The sequence below is a fragment of the Tamandua tetradactyla genome, chromosome 13 (genome assembly GCF_023851605.1).
Source record: "Tamandua tetradactyla isolate mTamTet1 chromosome 13, mTamTet1.pri, whole genome shotgun sequence".
Lineage (NCBI taxonomy): Eukaryota > Metazoa > Chordata > Mammalia > Pilosa > Myrmecophagidae > Tamandua > Tamandua tetradactyla.
The window spans coordinates 21,332,744-21,350,804 of NC_135339.1; the positions used below are offsets into that span (position 1 = coordinate 21,332,744).

The 18,061-nt window shown below is 44.6% G+C and overlaps 1 protein-coding gene across 13 annotated transcripts in view; it reads right to left on the reverse strand.

The window, feature by feature from the left end:
- Window positions 1–12,992, reverse strand: part of LRMDA (leucine rich melanocyte differentiation associated) — a 1,434,085-nt gene extending 1,421,093 nt beyond the window's left edge. For 2 of the 13 annotated variants that reach the window (XR_013161455.1, XM_077124822.1), the window contains exon 1: window positions 287–2,089. The gene's annotated coding sequence lies outside the window, so the exon portion shown is untranslated. Of the gene's footprint in view, window positions 1–286; window positions 2,096–12,916 lie in introns of those variants that run through there. The other 11 variants (XM_077124815.1, XM_077124826.1, XM_077124812.1 and 8 more) reach the window with 10 other exon arrangements.
- Window positions 12,993–18,061: the final 5,069 nt, after the last annotated feature.

Consider the following 18,061-nt stretch of genomic DNA (forward strand, 5'->3'; position numbering starts at 1 on the left):
TTGACATCAGTCTAATATTTGCTAATTATAGAAGTGGTGAACAAAAATTTTTCTTTCTGTTGTCTTGCCTTTGGTGCCCTTCAATTTGACTATGGCATTTCTATATATGGACTTCTTTTGATTTATCCTGTCTGTGATTCATTGGGATTTTTTAACATGAAGATTCGTTATTTTTATTAATCATAGAAAATTATCCACTGTTATCTCTTGAATATTACCCCTCTCCATTATCTCCACAATCATCTTCCATAAATCTGATTAAGCATATTAGAGCTTTCATACCAACCTCCACGTCTCTTAATTTCTCGTTCATATTTTGTATTTTTTTTGTGCTGCATTATGTGTAAGTTTTTCAGATCTATCTTCCAGTCCACTCATTCTCTCTCCAGGATTAACCTCCCTCGTGCCCCCTGCATGTTGTATGTGTGGCATCTCGTATGTATGTCATCATCCAAGGCCTCTGTGATGTAACAGAAGCTGAGCTTTAGGCGTAGAAACGTAGGTCTCTGCCCATAGATGCATCAAGGACTAATCTAGTAGGACCCAGCTTGTCAAACTCCTCATGTTTAATACAAGGAAAGTGGTACTCCAAAGACCTGCCCAGCATAATACAGCTTCTTAGTGATGGAGCCTCATCCAAGTCTGGGGCCGTGTAGATCTTCTGAGCCCACACACATGCGGGTTTTCTCCATCCACAGATCCCAATGGCACAACTATCATCATATTCACAATGAGTCTCCCTAATTGAAAGGGTCGATATTACCTCGTGACACCATGCTGAAAGCCTAAGAACAGAGTCAAAGCCTGGGAAGAGAGATGGATGTCTTATAGACAATGGCCCCTTTTTTCTTCCCTAAGACTCCTCTTCAAAGGAAACAACAGCATCAAGGAGAGCTATTGCCAAAAAGCATTAGGATCACTCACAACCTGTCTGACCAGAGAGTCATCAGCTTGTTTCAGTAAATGCTCCTAATAACACAACATCCCAGGAGATTAAATGAACCACAATTTGTCTCTATTTCACAGAGATGAAGACCAAGACTCCAAAGTTGAATATGAGAATCAACTTGCTGAGTTGCCTGCGTGCTGGGACCACTCCTGTGGTAAACTGGAGGCTTTTAGTTGTGGGTTAAGCAGATCGGGTTGAAGGGTTCAAATCAGCTGGAAAAAACTTAAAAGTAGAAAGCTTCAAACCAACCTTCATAACAGATGAGGGGATTAAAAAATGCTTCTGACTTTGGATATTTATGTGATGCCTAAGACCCAGAGTTAGAGCACTGAAGCTATGATTGTCAACATTACTCCATTCAGCAACTGTTTAAAAAGCTGAAAAAGTGATCAGACTTCATCTAGAGATATGGATTACGCTGATATGGATAGGACTGGGGTAGAGGAAAATACAGCATAAAGGATGAGACAGCCCATATTTTCAAACTTCAACCTCTGTGCAAGACCAAAGGGAGAGATGTTTATTTGGTGCAACATTTATATTTTGGGTAGCACATTATCTAATTTAACTTGTACAGTCAGTTTATTTGAACACCATAATTACATGGAATCTTGAAAAGGGTGTGAGATCTTGTCCAGGTTAGTGTGATGCCCTGATTTATCGCAGAGTAATCTGGGGAGAGAATAAAAAAGTATTTGCAAAGTCCCCTTGGGGGACAGGGGAAAAAGGGATTCCCCATCTGGGAAATTCTTGATATTCTTGCAAACAGTTGGGAAAACCAATTCAATAGGCTGAGTCCTCAATCTTGGGGCTCATCCCTATGAAGCTTATTCCTGCAAAGGAGAAGCTAAGCTTACTTATAATTATACCTAAGAGTCACCCCTATAGAACCTCTTTTGTTGCTCAGATGTGGCCATTCTCTCTAAGCCAACTCAGCAGGTGAACTCACTGCCCTCCCCACTATGTGGGGACATGACTCCCAGGGATATAAATCTCCCTGGCAAATGGGACCTGACTCTTGGGCAATGTGGAACCTGATTCCCAGCATCATGGGAATGAGAAAACTTTCTTGCCCAAAAGGGGGAAGAGAGAAATTAGACAATATAAAGTCTAAATGGCTGAGAGATTTCAAACAGAGTCAGTAGGTTATCCTGGAGGTTATTCTCATGCATTATATGCAATACATTTATGGTGTTTTGGAGTGGCTGGAGGGAAGTACCTGTAACAGTGGAGCTGTGTTTTAGTAGCCTTGATTCTTGAAATCAATTATATAATGATATAACTTTACAATGTGACTGTGTGACTGTGAAAACCTTGTGTCTGAGGCTCCTTTTACCCAGAGTATGGACAGATGAGTAATTAGGGAAAAAATGATAAAAAATAAATAATAGGAGGAGATAAAAGGTAAAAACTGGGTAGATTGAAATATTGTTGGTCAATGAGAGGGAGGGGTAAGGGATATGGGATGCGTGAGTTTTGTTTTGTTTTTTTAATTTCTTTTTCTGGAGTGAAGAAAATGTTCTCAAACTGATCACGGTGATGAATACACAACTATGTGATGATATTGTGAGCCACTGATTGTACACCATGTATGGACTGTGTGTGACGATTTCTCAATAAAAAATATATATATACATAAAAGAAGAAGAAGTGTAGAATGGAATGATTTCTAAATGCTGTGTTAATTTCTTTTTTTCTTTAATTAATAAAAAAAAGAAGAAGAAGAAGAAGAAGTGCTTCTGAGCAGGAGGCATCACCCCTCAGGATGTCAAGAAGTTCAGTGGAGCACAGGACCACCCAAAACAAGAGACAAGACCAGGAGAACCAGACCAAAAACGCTTTGCTTCTTCAGCAACTAGGAAATGGACCACAGAGGTTAACAGGTTCTAACCGGCACAGAAGCAAGGGCATATGGAGGAATCAGAATTCACCGCATGTCGTCAATTATCTTGATTCATCTGAACCAAGGAACCAAATTTCATAATTTTAACTTTCCTACCTTTTATAATTTGTACTCCAATACTTCTGCCCTGTGCAGAATGATAACAGAATGGGACACCATTACCAGGTAAACGGGCATATATCAAGTTAAAATCCCTAAGAGACAAGCACCTGAGAGGGAGGCAAGAATGTCTGGGAGGAATCCACACAAATGTACATATCTAAGCCCCCTGGGCAGAAACTACAGAAAATTACTCAACTGCAGAAGACTGGGGGTCTCTTTTTACAATTGGGAGGCTCTGGATCCCAGAGTATTTGGGGGGATGATGGACTTGTCAGTAGTCAAACTGAGGTGTGGCGGTGAAAGCAGCCTTGATTTTAAATTTGTGATACTTATAGCAGCTCTGTCAGAGTAGAAACAACCCTAGGTATGAGTTTGAGTCCCGGTGCTGCTACATAACTAGTTGTGTTATCTTGGATGAGTTACAACTCTCAGGAGTCTCAGTTTTCTCTTCTGTAAACTAGGCTAACAATTGCTGCTTCCAAAGGTGTTAAAAATAATATAACAACCAGCATTTATCAAATGTTTATCACGTGCCCAAAACCCACCACTTATCATATTTAATCTTCATGAAACAGTCCCATGAGTTAGAAAATATTATTATCCCCAATTTTACCTATAATATAGGAAGGAGACGAGAAAACGTATTGAAAGCACGCAGCACTGACCCAGTCACCTAGTGGGTGCTTGGTAAATAGTTGTTGAATCAGACCAATATCCCTATGGAAGGAATCTGTTGTTCATATGTCTCCTGGGCAAAAGATTTCAGTGCCTCAATCCCATATTTGCCCTGTTGGGACAATCAATATAATTGTATTGATGCCACTACTTCAATTGTCATAAACTAATGGAAAAGAAGGGGGAGGACTTAATGCTGAGCATAAATGACGCCTGCAAGTCAAGAGAAGGCCAGATGAAGGCAGACCCATGCTGAAGGAGGAGACTGTATGGAGAAGAGTGATGGGAGGACTCAACATCACCAGGCCTGCGGGAGGCCCGGCCCATGGAAGCCCCTCAGTTACTCCCAAGCAGCTCCAACACCTTAAAATTTGAGTGATAGCCCACCCCAGACAGCCCAAGGGCGAAGAGTGGGGAGTGGAGGGAACGCTTCTTAACTTATCCTATAAGGCCAGCATGACCCTAAAACCAAAGCCAGATAAAGATATCAAAAGAAAGAAAACTGCAGACTAATGAATATGGATGCAACAATCCTCAATAAGATACTAGGAAGTCAAATTTAACAGTGTATTAAAAAAATTATTTACCATAACCAAATTGGATTTATCCACGAATGCAAGGGTGGTTCAACACAAGGAAATCAATCAATGCAACTGTTTTAGTTTGCTAAAGCGGCTGGAATGCAATATACCAGAAACTGAACAGCTTTTAAAAAGGGAATATATAAAGTTGCAAGTTTACAGTTCTAAGGCTATGAAAATGTCCAGATTAAGGCACCAAGAGGTTACCTTCACGCAAGAAAGGCTGATACCATCTGAAACACTCTGTCAGCTGGAAAGGCATACAGCAGCATCTGCTAGCTTTCTCTCCTCATTTCATAAGGCCTCCATGGGCACATTTTCATTCTGTATCTCCAGAGTTCTCTGCTGTGTGGGCTCTGTCAGCTCTGAAGCTTTTCCCAAAATGGCTCCCTCTTAAAGGATTCCAGTAAGCAACCTCATCTTGAATAGGTGGAGAAACATCTCCATGGAAACCACCTAATCAAAAGGTCCCACTCACAACTGGTTAGGTCATATCTCCATGGAAGCACCTAAATCAAAAGATCCCACCCAATAATTCATTTTTTCAATGACTTTTTTTGATTATTTATTTTTTTAAATACAAGAAAACACCAAATAAGCACAAACATTCCTATTTTGATCATTCCGTTCTACATATATAATCAGTAATTCACAATATCTTCACATAGTTGCATATTCATCATGATCATTTCCCAGAACATTTGCATCTATTCAGAAAAAGAAATAAAACGAAAACAGAAAAAAAAATTATATATACCATACTCCTTACCCCTCCCTTTCATTGATCACTAGCATTTGAAACAATTTATTTTAACATCTGTTCCCCCTATTATTTATTTTTATTCCATATGTTCTACTCGTCTGTTGACAGTAGGCAGATAAAAGGAGTATCAGACACAAGTTTTCACAATCACACAGTCACACTGTGAAAGCTATATCATTATACAATCATCTTCAAGAAACATGGTTGCTGGCACACACCACTACATTTTCAGGCAGTTCCGTCCAGCCTCTCCATTACATCTTGACTAACAAGGTGATACCTACTTAATGTGTAAGAATAACCCCCAAGATAACCTCTCGACTCTGTTTGGAATCTCTCAGCCATTGACACTTTGTCTCATTTCACTCTTCCCCCTTTTGGTTGAGAAGGTTTTCTCAATCCCTTGATGCTGAGTCTCAGATCATTCTAGGATTTCTGTCCCACATTGACAGGAAGGTCTGCACCCCTGGGAGTTATGTCCCACGTAGACAGGGGGAGGGTGGTGAGTTTGCTTGTTGTGTTGGCTGGAGAGAGAGGCCACATCTGCGCAACAAAAGAGGTTCTCTTGGGGATGGCTCTTAGGCCTAACTTTAAGTAGGCTTGACCTATCCTTTGTGGGGTTAAGTTTCATGAACAAACCCCAAGACTGAGGGCTCAGCCTATAGCTTTGGTTGTCCACATTGCTTGTGAGAATATCAAGAATTCAACTTCGGAAAGTTGAATTTTCCCCAGTTTTCATCATTCCCCAAAGGGGACTTTGCAAATACTTTTCCACTCACTGATCAAATCACTCTGGGTTTCATCGGGGTATCACTCTGGACAAACCAACAAAATCTCATGTCCTACCCAATGTTCCATGTACTTATGGTGTTCATTTAAGCTGTCTACATAAGTTATATTAGGAAATGCACTAGTCAAAATATAAATTTTGTACCAAATAAACATTTTTTGCTTTAGTCTCACACATAAGTTGAAATTTTAAAATATTAATTACCATCTATTTTCAGCACCCTGCAGTAATGACATTCCTTTGTTCTTCTTCATGCAAAAACATTTTCTAAATTTGTACATTTAGTCACTATCATTATACACTCTAGGTATTCCTAGATTATACCATCTCAATCTTTATCATCTATCTTTCTTTGTGATTTCATTTATGCCCCAGCCCTCCTCCCTCTATCATTCTCACATTCAGCATCATTCAGCGTTCTAACATAATTGTATTACAGTTAGGTAGTATTGTGCTGTCCATTTCTGAGTTTTTACATTCAGTCCTGTTGCACAATCTGTATCCCTTCAGCTCCAATTACCCAATATCTTACCCTATTTCTAACTCCTGATGGTCTCTGTTACCAAGGAAATATTCCAAGTTTATTCACTGATGTCAGTTCATATCAGTGAGACCATACAGTATTTGTCCTTTTGTTTTTGGCTAATCTCACTTAGCATAATGTCCTTAAGGTCCATCCATGTTGTTACATACTTCATAACTTAATTCTGTCTTACAGCTGTATAATATTCCATTGTATTGTATATGCCACAATTTGCTTAGCCATCCATCTGTTGATGGACATTTTGGCTGTTTCCATCTCTTGATAAGTGTTAATAATGCTGCTATAAACACTGGCGTGCAAATGTCCATTTGTGTCCTTGTCCTCTTGTCCTTTGAGTAGAGATAGCATATAGATGGGTCCTTTTTTTAATCCATTCTGCCACTCTATGTCTTTTGATTGAGGGGTTTAATCCATTAAATTTAGTGTTATTACTGCATGAGTAGTACTTTCTTCTATCATTTTGCCTTTTGGATTTTATACGTCATATCTAATTTTCCTTCTTTTTATATTTACTCATAGTCTTCCTTTCTACACTCTTCTCCACACCTCTCTCTTCTGTCTTTTCATATCTGACTCTAGTGCTCCCTTTAGTATTTCTTGCAGAGCTGGTCTCTTGGTCACAAATTCTCTCAGTGATGTTTTGTCTGAAAATGTTTTAATTTCTCCCTCATTTTTGAAGGACAACTTTGCTGGATATAGAATTCTTGGTTGGCAGTTTTTCTCTTTTAATAATTTAAATATATCATTCCACTGTCTTCTCGCTTCCATGGTTTCTGCTGAGAAATCTACGCATAGTCTTATTGGGCTTCCCTTGTACGTGATGGATTGCTTTTCTCTTGCTGCTTTCAAGATTCTCTCTTTCTCTGACCTCTGACATTCTGATTAGTAAATGTCTTGGAGTACGTCTATTTGGATCTATTCTCTTTGGGGTACGCTGTATTTCTTGGATCTGAAATTTTAAGTCTTTCATAAGAGTTGAGAAATTTTCAGTGATAATTTCCTCCATTAGTCTTTCTCCTCCTTTTCCCTTCTCTTCTCTTTCTGGGACACCCACAACACGTATATTCATGCACTTCATATTGTCCTTCAATTCCCTGAGTCCCTGCTCATAGCTTTCCATTTTTTCCCTTGTCAGATTTCAGACGTTCCGTCCACCAGTTCACTAATCCTATGTTCTGCCTCTCAAAACCTACCATTGTAGATTTCCATTGTTTTTTTCATCTCTTCTACCGTGCCTTTCATTTCCATAAGTTCTGTGATTTGTTTTTTCAGACTTTCAATTTCTTCTTTTTGTTCATTCCTTGCCTTCTTTATATCCTCCCTCAATTCATTGATTTGGTTTTTGATGAGGTTTTCCATGTCTATTTGTATATTCTGAATTAATTGTTTCAGCTCCTGTATCTCATTTGAATTGTTGGTTTGTTCCTTTGACTGGGCCATATCTTCAATTTTCTTAGTGTGATTTGTGACTTTTTGCTGGTGTCTAGGCATTTAATTACCTTAATCAGTTTATTCTGGAGATTGCTTTCAGTTCTTTTACCTAGGGTTTTCTTGCTGGATGAATTTGTTGTCTATCTATTCTTTGACATTCAGTTCAGCTTTTTCTGGACCTCTAGCTTAGGTTTTGTTTAACAGAGAAATTTTCAGTTCTTGTTTTCTTGTTTCTTGCCCTGCTTGTATGGTGCCTTTTCCCCCCACCCATGGTGGGGGTTGGGGGGGCTCTACTTCGGTATTATAGACCACAGCTGGATTTTCCCAGACCAAACTGGCCAACTCTCCGGAGGAAAGAGTCACTTCCATCGGTTTTCCCTGAGATGGGACCCAGCAGGTTGAAAGATTCTCCTGTTAAGTCTCTGGGCTCTGTTTTTCTTACCCTGCACAAGTATGTGGCGCTTGCCTGCCTGCAGGTCCCACCAGCATAAGATGATGCGGTACCTTTAACTTTGGCAAACTCTCCCTGCTGGGGCATGGTGGAGACAGAGGAGAGGTTGTAGGGTGGTTTTAATGGCTTCAAATTACCAAGCCCTGGTGTCTGAATTCCTTAAGAGAGGGATTCCACCTGAGTTGGGCTTCACCCCTCCCCTAGGGAAGGCACAGGCTCCAGACAAGCCCTCAAAAGAGCTTGTTTCTGCCTATGCCTGGGGCAGTTGCAGCCTGAGAAGCCCTGCTGCTGTATCCAAAGGCAGTCAAGCCTTTGTAGAAACACAGCCACAAAAACCTCTGTTTCCTTTTTTTTTTGTTCCTTTTTCTGTCAGCCCTGCCCTCTTAGCGCTGGGGCAAAAATGAGCAACCTCCACTTTGACCAGGTTCACCTGAGCTGGGGGCCTATTTTTAGTAGTCAGAATTTGTTAATTAATTCCACAATTGGCATTTGGTTGGGTTCAGCCCCTGTTGCTGGTAAAGTCCCTTTGCTTTCCCCTCTGGGAAGCAGCCTGTGGGGGTGGGGCGCCAGCTGCCACAGCTTGGGGAACTCATGGTTCTGGGGGGGCTCGCAGCTGGTCCAGCTGGTCCAGACTGGGGTATGCTGTGTGTCCAGTCACTGACATGGCCCCAGGAACTGTTTTGTACTGTTTCTGGTTATTTACTAGTTGTTCTGGAGGACGAACTAAAACGCGCACATTGCTAAGCCGCCATCTTGACCCGAAGTCCACAACCACTACTTTTAATTATCAGCCCACCATAGACTGATATGTATCCTGGTATTACATTAAGCTATACATACAGAATTACAGGGCCTTGTTCCCATTCTGGACTCCAGGAATTTGGGTTGTTTAAATGAGCTATCCAGACAAGTAGACTTGAATTGTGTGTTACAGAAAATTTAGGCATAATAAACCTCTTTGCTTTGGTCTCATACAATAAGTGAAGGTCTAGCATACATTCACTGTCGTCTTTTACCCTGTATTCTTATTTACCTTAGTCCCAGCCAGACTGGTTTTGCATTTATCTCTAATCGAGGTTTAATCTCTTTTTTGGTTGCTTTAACTGTTATTGTACGTAACTAAGCTAACTTTCAGGACTGCAGCACTCCATTTCTTATGTATCACGGAGTTACTCAAAGTTCCAGGGAAATACCAGCTGATACTTATGGCTCAGTGTCTCAGAATTTAGAAACACACTTACAACTCTGGACTAAGTGTGGCTGCTATAAGGGCTTATACCTTAGCATATTTCTTCTTTTGTTTCTGGCTTATTCTGCACAATATATGTCCCCAATATTTATTCAGTTTACTGCATGCCTCTCAACAGCCTTCCTTTTTGTAGCCCCACCATAGTCCATCATAAAAATGTATCACAGTTTACCATTCTGCTTCTCAGTCATTGTACTCGTCAGTTCCCTCCTGGCCAACTGATTTTCAATGAGGGTGCTAAGAATATTTACTGAGGAAAGAACAGTCTCTTTAACAAATGGGTCTGGGAAAACTGGTATCCACATGCAAAAGAATGAAGTTGGACCCCTACCTCATACCGAATACAAAATGAACTATAAATGAATCAAAGACCTAAGCATAAGAGCTAAAACCATAAAACTTCTAGAAGAAAGCAAGGAGGAACCTTCACAACCTTGGATTTAGTTGTGATTTCTTAGATACAACACCAAAAGCACAAGCAACCAAAGAAAAAATAGATAAAATGCACTTCAAAAAATTTTAAACTTTTATACATGAAAGGATACAACCTAGAGAATGAGAGGAAATAATGGCTAACCATGAATCTAATAAGGGTTTAATATCCAGAATATACAAAGAACTCTTATAACTCAACCACAAAAGACAAATAACCCAATTAAAAAATGGACAAAGGATAGACATTTCTCTCAAGAAAAATGCAAATGGCCAATAAGCACATGAAAAGATGGTCAACATCATTGGTCATCAGGGAAATGCAGATCAAAATGTGAGACACCACTTCACATCCACTAGGGTGGTTGTTATTAAGGAAACAGAAAATAAAGTGTTGACAATGATGCAGGGAAATAAGAACCTTATGTGTCGCTGGTAGCATTATAAAATGTCACAGCCATTGTAGAAAATAGTTTGGTGGCTCCTCAGGAAGTTGAGTGTAGAATTACCACACAACCCAACAATGCCATTCTGTGGTATAGACCCAAAAGAAGCGAAAGCAGGGGCTTGAACAAATATTTGTATAACAATGTTCATAGCAGCATTATTCACAATAACCAAAGGGTGGAAACAATACAACTGTCCATCAACAGGGGAATGGATAAACAAAATACGGTACATACACAAAACGGAATATTGGCCGTAAAAAGGAACGAAGTTCTGATGCATGCTACAATGTGGAAGAGCATCACGTTGAGTGAAATAAGACAAATATTGTATGATCTTGCTTATACGTGATATCTAGAAGAAGTCAACTTTCATAGAAACAGAAACCTTGGTAATCTGACATTATAGGTTGCTAAGGGCTGGGGAAGGAGAGGGGAAGAGTGCATTATTGTTCATGGGTACACAGCTTCTGTCTGAAGTGATGGAAAAGCTGGGGTAGTGGATACTGGTGATGGTGGCACAGTATTGTGGATGTAATTAATACTACTGAATTATACATCTCGATGTGGCTAAAATGGGAAATTCTGAGTTATATATGAGTTACTACAATAAAAAATAAAATAAAGGAGCAGGAGGATAGTGGTGTGAGGATCAAACTTGGGAAATGGGGGATAAGCAAAGGAAAAGGAGGCACAGGAAAGTCCTCAGCCCCACCTTCAACTCCTCCATAAGCATGAAAGACACTGCACCCAGATGCTAGGTTGGAAAATGCAGAGAGCTGGGGCCTGCAGAGAAAGGGACCCTCCTGGGGTAGCTAAGTTAACTCTCAGAAGTCCCCTTTCCCCTGCTGGCTAAGATCTATCACTTTTAACCCCTCCCACAGGACAGTGCCTCACTGGACTGACCTTCTCCAGCTCTCCCCTCAGTGAGTCCAAGGACACAACCAGCCTTCCTGGCAACAAAGCTCTGTTAAATAGGGGCTACGAAGAGAAAACAAAAGGGCTAATTTCCAACAACACCTGGTAGAATGCTGTGGTAGTTAGATTCAGTTGTCAACTTGGCCAGGTGAAGGCACCTAGTTCTGTTACTGAGGACATGAGCCCATGGTACGTGAAACTCATCTGTTGCTGATTACATCTACAGTCGGCTAAGAGGCGTGCCTGCTGCAATGAATGATGTTTGACTTAACTGGCTGGTGCTTAAATGAGGGAGCTCAACGTAGCACAGCCCAAGCAGCTCAGCATACCTCATCCTCGGCACTCGCAGCTCAGCCCAGGCCTTTGGAGATGCAGAAAGAAATCACCCCGGGGAAAGTTGTTGGAACCCAGAGGACTGGAGAGAAGACCATCAGAGATCACCCTGTGCCTTCCCACGTTAAGAAAGGACCTCAGTGGAAAGTTAGCTGCCTTTCCTCTCAAGAACTAACAAAATAAATCCCCTTTTATTAAAAGCCAATCCGTCTCTAGCGTATTGCATTCCGGCAGCGAGCAAACTAGAACAAGCGCCTGACAGAGTAAACGCTCAATAAATAGGAGACTAAAGAAACGGCAGGAAACAGGCTGTGGGCAGGACTCCAGGAAAAAGAAGCAAGCGGGGGCAGCTTGATGGAAGCACAGTCTGCCCTCCATTCACCTGCTAGGAATTGTAAAACCCCAGAGTTCTGAGGAGGGGGATGCATTCCTTTTAACCCAAAGTAATCTAAAAATGGAATTGCGCTTTAGGCAATATAAGGGCAGAGGTTCAAAAACTCAGAACTATTTCTTCAGGGTGTGCAGGGAGAGGTGGAAAGTAAAAGGGCTGGCTCAATCACGGCAGAGAAGAGGTTAAAGGCTCCAGGCCCCTGGCTGGGTCCGCCCTCGCCCTCGGGCAATCGACACACACCAGTGGCTGCACCGCAGGGCCGATGGCAGGTGAGGCTGGTGTCTGGCAGCCAGGATTGAACCTGCAGCTCTGCCACGCCCCACAGACACCTGTTCAAGAAGTCAGGTGCCGACATGAACTGTGGCGGCCCATGGCCTTCCACCCACCTCGGGTAAGGGGCTCTGGTCAGCGGCCGGGACCCCCACCCAGGGCCAGCGACGACACATCATGACTTCCATTATGACTTTGGTGGCTCAAGGCACTGTTGCCTTCGTGTGACCCACACAATATTAAATAGTGTATTTTACGACTGCACGAAGTTGTATGAAGTCAAATATATTATTATTACATATTAAAACATTTCTTTTGACCTAAAGTATTTTCTCCCTTCCATTATAAAAACAAAAATGAAAACTTTCTGGGGGGCCCTTACAAGTGCTGCGGGCCATGGGTGCGGTACCCCCTGTGCCCGACGGAGAAGCCCAGGCACCAGGGGCAGAGGGAGGGGAGGGAATGGGGGTCTTCCCCCCACACCGCCGGGGACCGCCCGCCCCGGGGTCCGTCCTCGCCACCCCCGGGCAGGCCTGGGCACCTGACAGGCTCACCACGTGCCCACGCCGCCCCCGGAGGTGGCCGGCGCCCTGTCCGTCTCAGAGGGGCCCCTCACCCGTCTCCGGGAACCCCCTGCAGTTTCACTGCGGGGCGCCCCTCGTCGCGGCGGCCCCTCCCGCGGACTTACTTGAGTTCCAGTGACCCTGAACCCGGCCATGGCGAGCTGGGCGGGACGGGGCGGGCGCGCGGCGCGGGGCTCGGCTCCGGGCTCGGAGCGCGCGGCGGCGGCGGCGGCGGCGGCAGGGAGCGCGGCCGGGGCGCGCAGTTCCGCACGGGGCGGTCAGCTGACCCGGCGGAAGCCCGAGGCACGGACAGGGCGCCGGGAACTCAGCTCAGCTGCGCGCCCCGCGCCGCCCTGAGACGCAGGATGGGATGAACGCGTGGAGACCAGAGTGGTATGGGTTATGCCCGGACCAGGAAGCAGGACTTCAAGCCTGAAAGCTCAAGTCAGAGGGGCATTGCCACTTGTCAGCTGTGTGACCTTAGCTATGTCACTTAACCTCTCTTTGCCAATAATCCTTACCTTGAAGGATTGCTGTTATGGTTAAATGAGATAGGGACAGCTGATTCCGTTTGGAATGCTTTGGGCTGCAAATTACAGAAAAGTCAACCAAGACTTGATTGAGCAGTCAAGATATTTCATTATTTCACATACTGAGACTTTGGAGGTAGAAATATCCAGGCTTCATGCACCAATTCAGAAATGCCATTTAAAACCCGCAGAAGGGAAATACCATTTCTGCTTGCCATGCAGAGCTTGTTGTTTGCATCCTCGTGCTGTTTCCTTGTGGTTGAAAGATGGCTGCTGCAGCTCCAGACAGCATGTACCACATTCAGAAAAAGAAGGCAAATTAGTAATAAGCACCCCTTCAAGTGAAGGATGCAGTTGCAGTTCTTGGATGCAGATCCAAGAACCCCCACATTGAGAAATGCTGCCCTGCAGCATGATCCCCTGATGTTATTCTCATGTTAGATGCTTCTGAATTTTGAAAAAGCCTCCAGAGAAAAGGTGGTGGCTCAGTGGTACGATTCATGCACACGTGAGGCCACTTATGGGGAGGCAAAAGCTGTCTGGCAACTCCGATCACATCACAGACCTTTAGAGCTAGAAGGGGCAGGAAAAAGTCTCCCCAACCCAACCACACAGATGAGGAAACTGAGGGCCAGAATGGGGAAGCAATTTACTCACAAATAGCAGCACCAGACCAGATCCAAGATTGTTGAATCTGACTTTTCTTGGTGCTCAGCAGGGAAGGCTCAGACCAGGAAATGCCGCTATCTTGGGTTGAGATCCCGAGAAGCTTAATCTGAGATGGGGGTTCATATTCAGATGATTTATTAGGGGCTCTGAGAAACGGGGCAAGCAGGGAAACAGGATAGCACGGGGGTAAAGCTAAGCCACGTTGTGGTCTCAGCCAGAGCCAAGCCTCAGCCTGACCCTGTGAGGTGGGGGTGGGGGGTGGGGTGGCTCTGGAACAAGAATAGGATCACGGCGCATCACAGGTGACCTTGAGGCAGGGGGTCACCTTTTGTTCTGCCACGTGGGTCAGGCATTGGCCAAGGCCTGCCCAGCTGGTAGGGGTAGGAAGTGTGCAGCCTTCCGGGTGGAGGCAACTCCAGTTTGGCTAAAGACGTCTCCAGTGAAGAAGGCAGCTGTGAGCCGTTAGCAGTCAGCCCTCCAGCAGGCGGGGGACAAGTCAGAAAAGAAGGAAAATGGGAAGGCGTCCTGCCCACAGCATCCACAGTCATCCCAGGGAGTCCAAGCCCGAGGAGCACAGCCCTGTCCCTTCTGTAACCTCAGTTTTCCCATCCATAAACTAGGCGTGCTAGACCAGATATTGTTAGGTTCCTTTCCAGCTCCTGTGATTCTACTTCCATCTCATCCCCAATGTTCCAGCCAGACAGCCCCCCTTCTCCCAGACACCCCACTTCCCTAAGCCATTGTAGAACCAGTGAGACCAGAGTGGGGTCTTCACACAAGCAGGCCTGGACCCCACTGGCTGGGCAGAGACAACCCCCATTTCTTGGAGCGTATATATCTCTGGCCCACTAAGCAGGCCCAGGGAGTCAGTATTTTTCAAAATGTAAGTACCAAGACCACACTGGGTTGTCAGTAAATTCATCATCCCATCACACAGGCCTGAATTATTCAGCGCTGCCGCGGCTGCCGCGGAAACAGGCCTGGCTTTAGTGGTCGCGGCATTAGCAGGATGGACGGAGGGCAGCCCCTGGCAGGTGGGTGCTGGGATGACAGATCAGGGCCGGGAGAGGCCGTCTTGGGAGTCCGGGTTGGCCCTGGCTGGGCGGGGCCTGGGCCCCAGGGGTTGAGCAGCCATTTGGGTCAGTGAGGAGAAGCCACGTGATGAAGGTGGCAGAGCAATGGGACAGAGGAGCCTGAGTCCCTGCTGTCCCTGGAGGCTTCTTGTCACCCTGGGCTGCCCACTCCGGGCTGCATCTATAGAAACTAGAAATGTGTCTTGGTTAAGCTGCTGTTCTTTGGGAATTTTCTGTCACTCTCAGCCAAACCCGACAGTTTGTTGTCAACTGAGGCTTCAGGGGAAAAGCAACCACAGCAGGCATTTCCTCCAGCATAGTTCAATGGTCACAGGGTTTAAAAACCCAAATCCTGAAACTTGAAGACTTGGGTTCAAATCCCAGCTCTCCCACTTATAAGCTGGGCAATTTTGAGCAAGCTAATTAACCTCTCTGAGCTTTAGCTTCCTCATCTGTAAAATGGGGATAAAAATGGCACCTTCCCCTCATAGGGCCGAGTTAAATGTGTATGAAGTCCATAAGTACAAATGAAGTGCTATGCAAGTATTAGTTGCTATTATGCCATTTTTACACATCGAGGGGGATTCCCTATATAGCTCAAGGTCTGCCCTCCCCCTCCCAAAATTTCCTCTTAGTCTGGATTTTCCCCTCAGGGTGACTGCACTCTGGGGAAAACTATACCAGGGCATTCTGAGCTTCAACCCTCACGAGAACAGCTTTGCCTCAGGCGGAAGGAAACAAACCCAAGCCAGTAGGAGCAAGCACGAGGACTGGGGCTCCAGCTATGGAGTCCTGAAGGACTCTTCTCCCTTAAAAAGAGAGAATTAAAGAAGTAAAGGCTCCTGACTGGCCATGTGCTGGGAAGGTATTACAGAGGTCACAGCTCTTATACCCATAGCAAAAAAGCCAGTATTGAAAACAATGAAGTTTGCTGGATTTGAGGCAGTAGGGAGTGGTGGGGACTGGGACAAAGGCACATGACATCTAGGGGGGCAGGTACCATGCCAGCCAACCACTGCAGTGCAGGAAAGTGGACCCAATAGAGACAAAGCTCCTGCTTTTCCTACTTAAAATTAGGCCTAAGAATCAACCCCAGAGAACCTCTTTTGTTGCTCAGATGTGGCCTGTCTAACTCAGCCAACACAACAAACAAACTCACTGCCCTCCCCTTCTCTACATGGGACATGACTCCCAGGGGTGTGGACCTTCCTGGCAACATGGGACAGAAATCCTAGAATGAGCTGGGACTCAGCATCAAGGGATTGAGAAACCTTCCCAACCAAAAAGGGGAAGGAGAAAAATGAGCAGTGTCAATGGCTGAGAGATTTCAAGTGGAGTCGAGAGGTTATCCTGGAGGTTATTCTTACACAGTATATAGATATCACCATTTTAGTTAAGGTTTATTAGAGAGGCTGGAGGGAAGTGCCCGAAAATGTAGAGCTGTGTTCCAGTAGCCATGTTTCTTAAAGATGATTGTATAATTATATATAGCTTTTGCAGTGTGACTGTGTGATTGTGAAAACCTTGTGTCTGATGCTCCTTTTATCTCTCTACCTTATGGACAGATGAGTAAAACATACGGATTAAAAATAAATAATGGGGGGAAAAGTGTTAAAATAAATTTAGTTTTATTTTAAAACTTTTAAAAACAAAAAGCTCCTACTTTTCTAAAAGAAATGAAAAATCTGAATTCTTTGTTAAATATGCCCACTCTGTAGTACTGGCTCCATTAAAGCAAACCAACACTAAGCAGCGCAAATAAAATTTGTTCAAGTCTGCAGTTTGGCTCAAGGCTGCCAGGTATAAACAAGGCCTGAGAGATCTTCCATGAAAAGCTACTGGAGACTAAGACACTATGTCCTGGGCTTCTGTGGGAGACATGGGCATATGCTGGGCACAGGTTGGTGTGGAGGAAAGGGGCAAGCGGGCAGCACTGCTGAAGGAGGCTGGGAGGTTGTCCTTCCTGGGGGCAGCAGAGGAGGCGAGCCTGACCCCCAGCTCCCTGCTCTGCCTGGGTTCAGGAGGATGGCAGGGAGCAGCTGGTGGAGGCAGAGGGGGTTGCCCTGAAACTCCCCAAGCCCCAGGTTTTTCCTCTGAGAAATAGTCTGGGGAATCTTTTTCTTCTTCTTTGCCACCCAGAGCTGGTGGTGGGAAGTGAGACCAAGAAATCTGAGCCCTTGGAAGTGGCTGAGATTGGATTTGCAGAGACTGGGCTATGGTGTCTTCTAAGGCCCCGGTCTGGCCAGGCCTGGAAGCAGCTCCTGTAGGAGAGAGTGACTGTGGCTCACCTGTCCTCCCCCATCTGGGGTCTACATCCAAGGCTTTGGGGACACTCAAGGTGTGTAGATTGCATTGTTGATCCCAGCTCTTCACTCCCTCTAATACCCACCCCACCCTGCACCCCACCACCATAATAGGGTTCCACATCTACACCCTCTGCCACATGACTTTGCAGAGCTGGCCCACAGACATCTGCCAGGCCTTCTGTTCTAGTGTGCTAGCTGCCGGAATGCAACACACCAGAGACGGACTGGCTTTCAGTAAAAGGGGATTTATTTCATTAGTTCTTCAGAGGAAAGGCAGTTAACTTTCAACTGAGGTTCTTTCTTACATGGAAGGCACAGGATGGTCTCTGCTGGCCTTCTCTCCAGGCCTCTGGGTTCCAACAACTTTCCCCGGGGTGATTTCTTTCTGCATCTCCAAAGGCCTGGGCTGAGCTGCGAGTGCTGAGATGAGGTATGCCGAGCTGCTTGTGCTACGTTGAGCTCTCTCATTTAAGCACCAGCCAATTAAATCAAACATCATTCATTACAGCAGGCATACCTCTTAGCCGACTGCAGATGTAATGAGCAATAGATGAAATTCATGTACCATTGGCTCACGTCCACAGCAACAGAAGTAGGTGCCTTCACCTGGCCAAGTTGACAAATGAATCTAACTACCACACCATCTACCCCAGGACTCTGGGCTTGCCAAGTGACTTGCTTTGGCCAGTAGG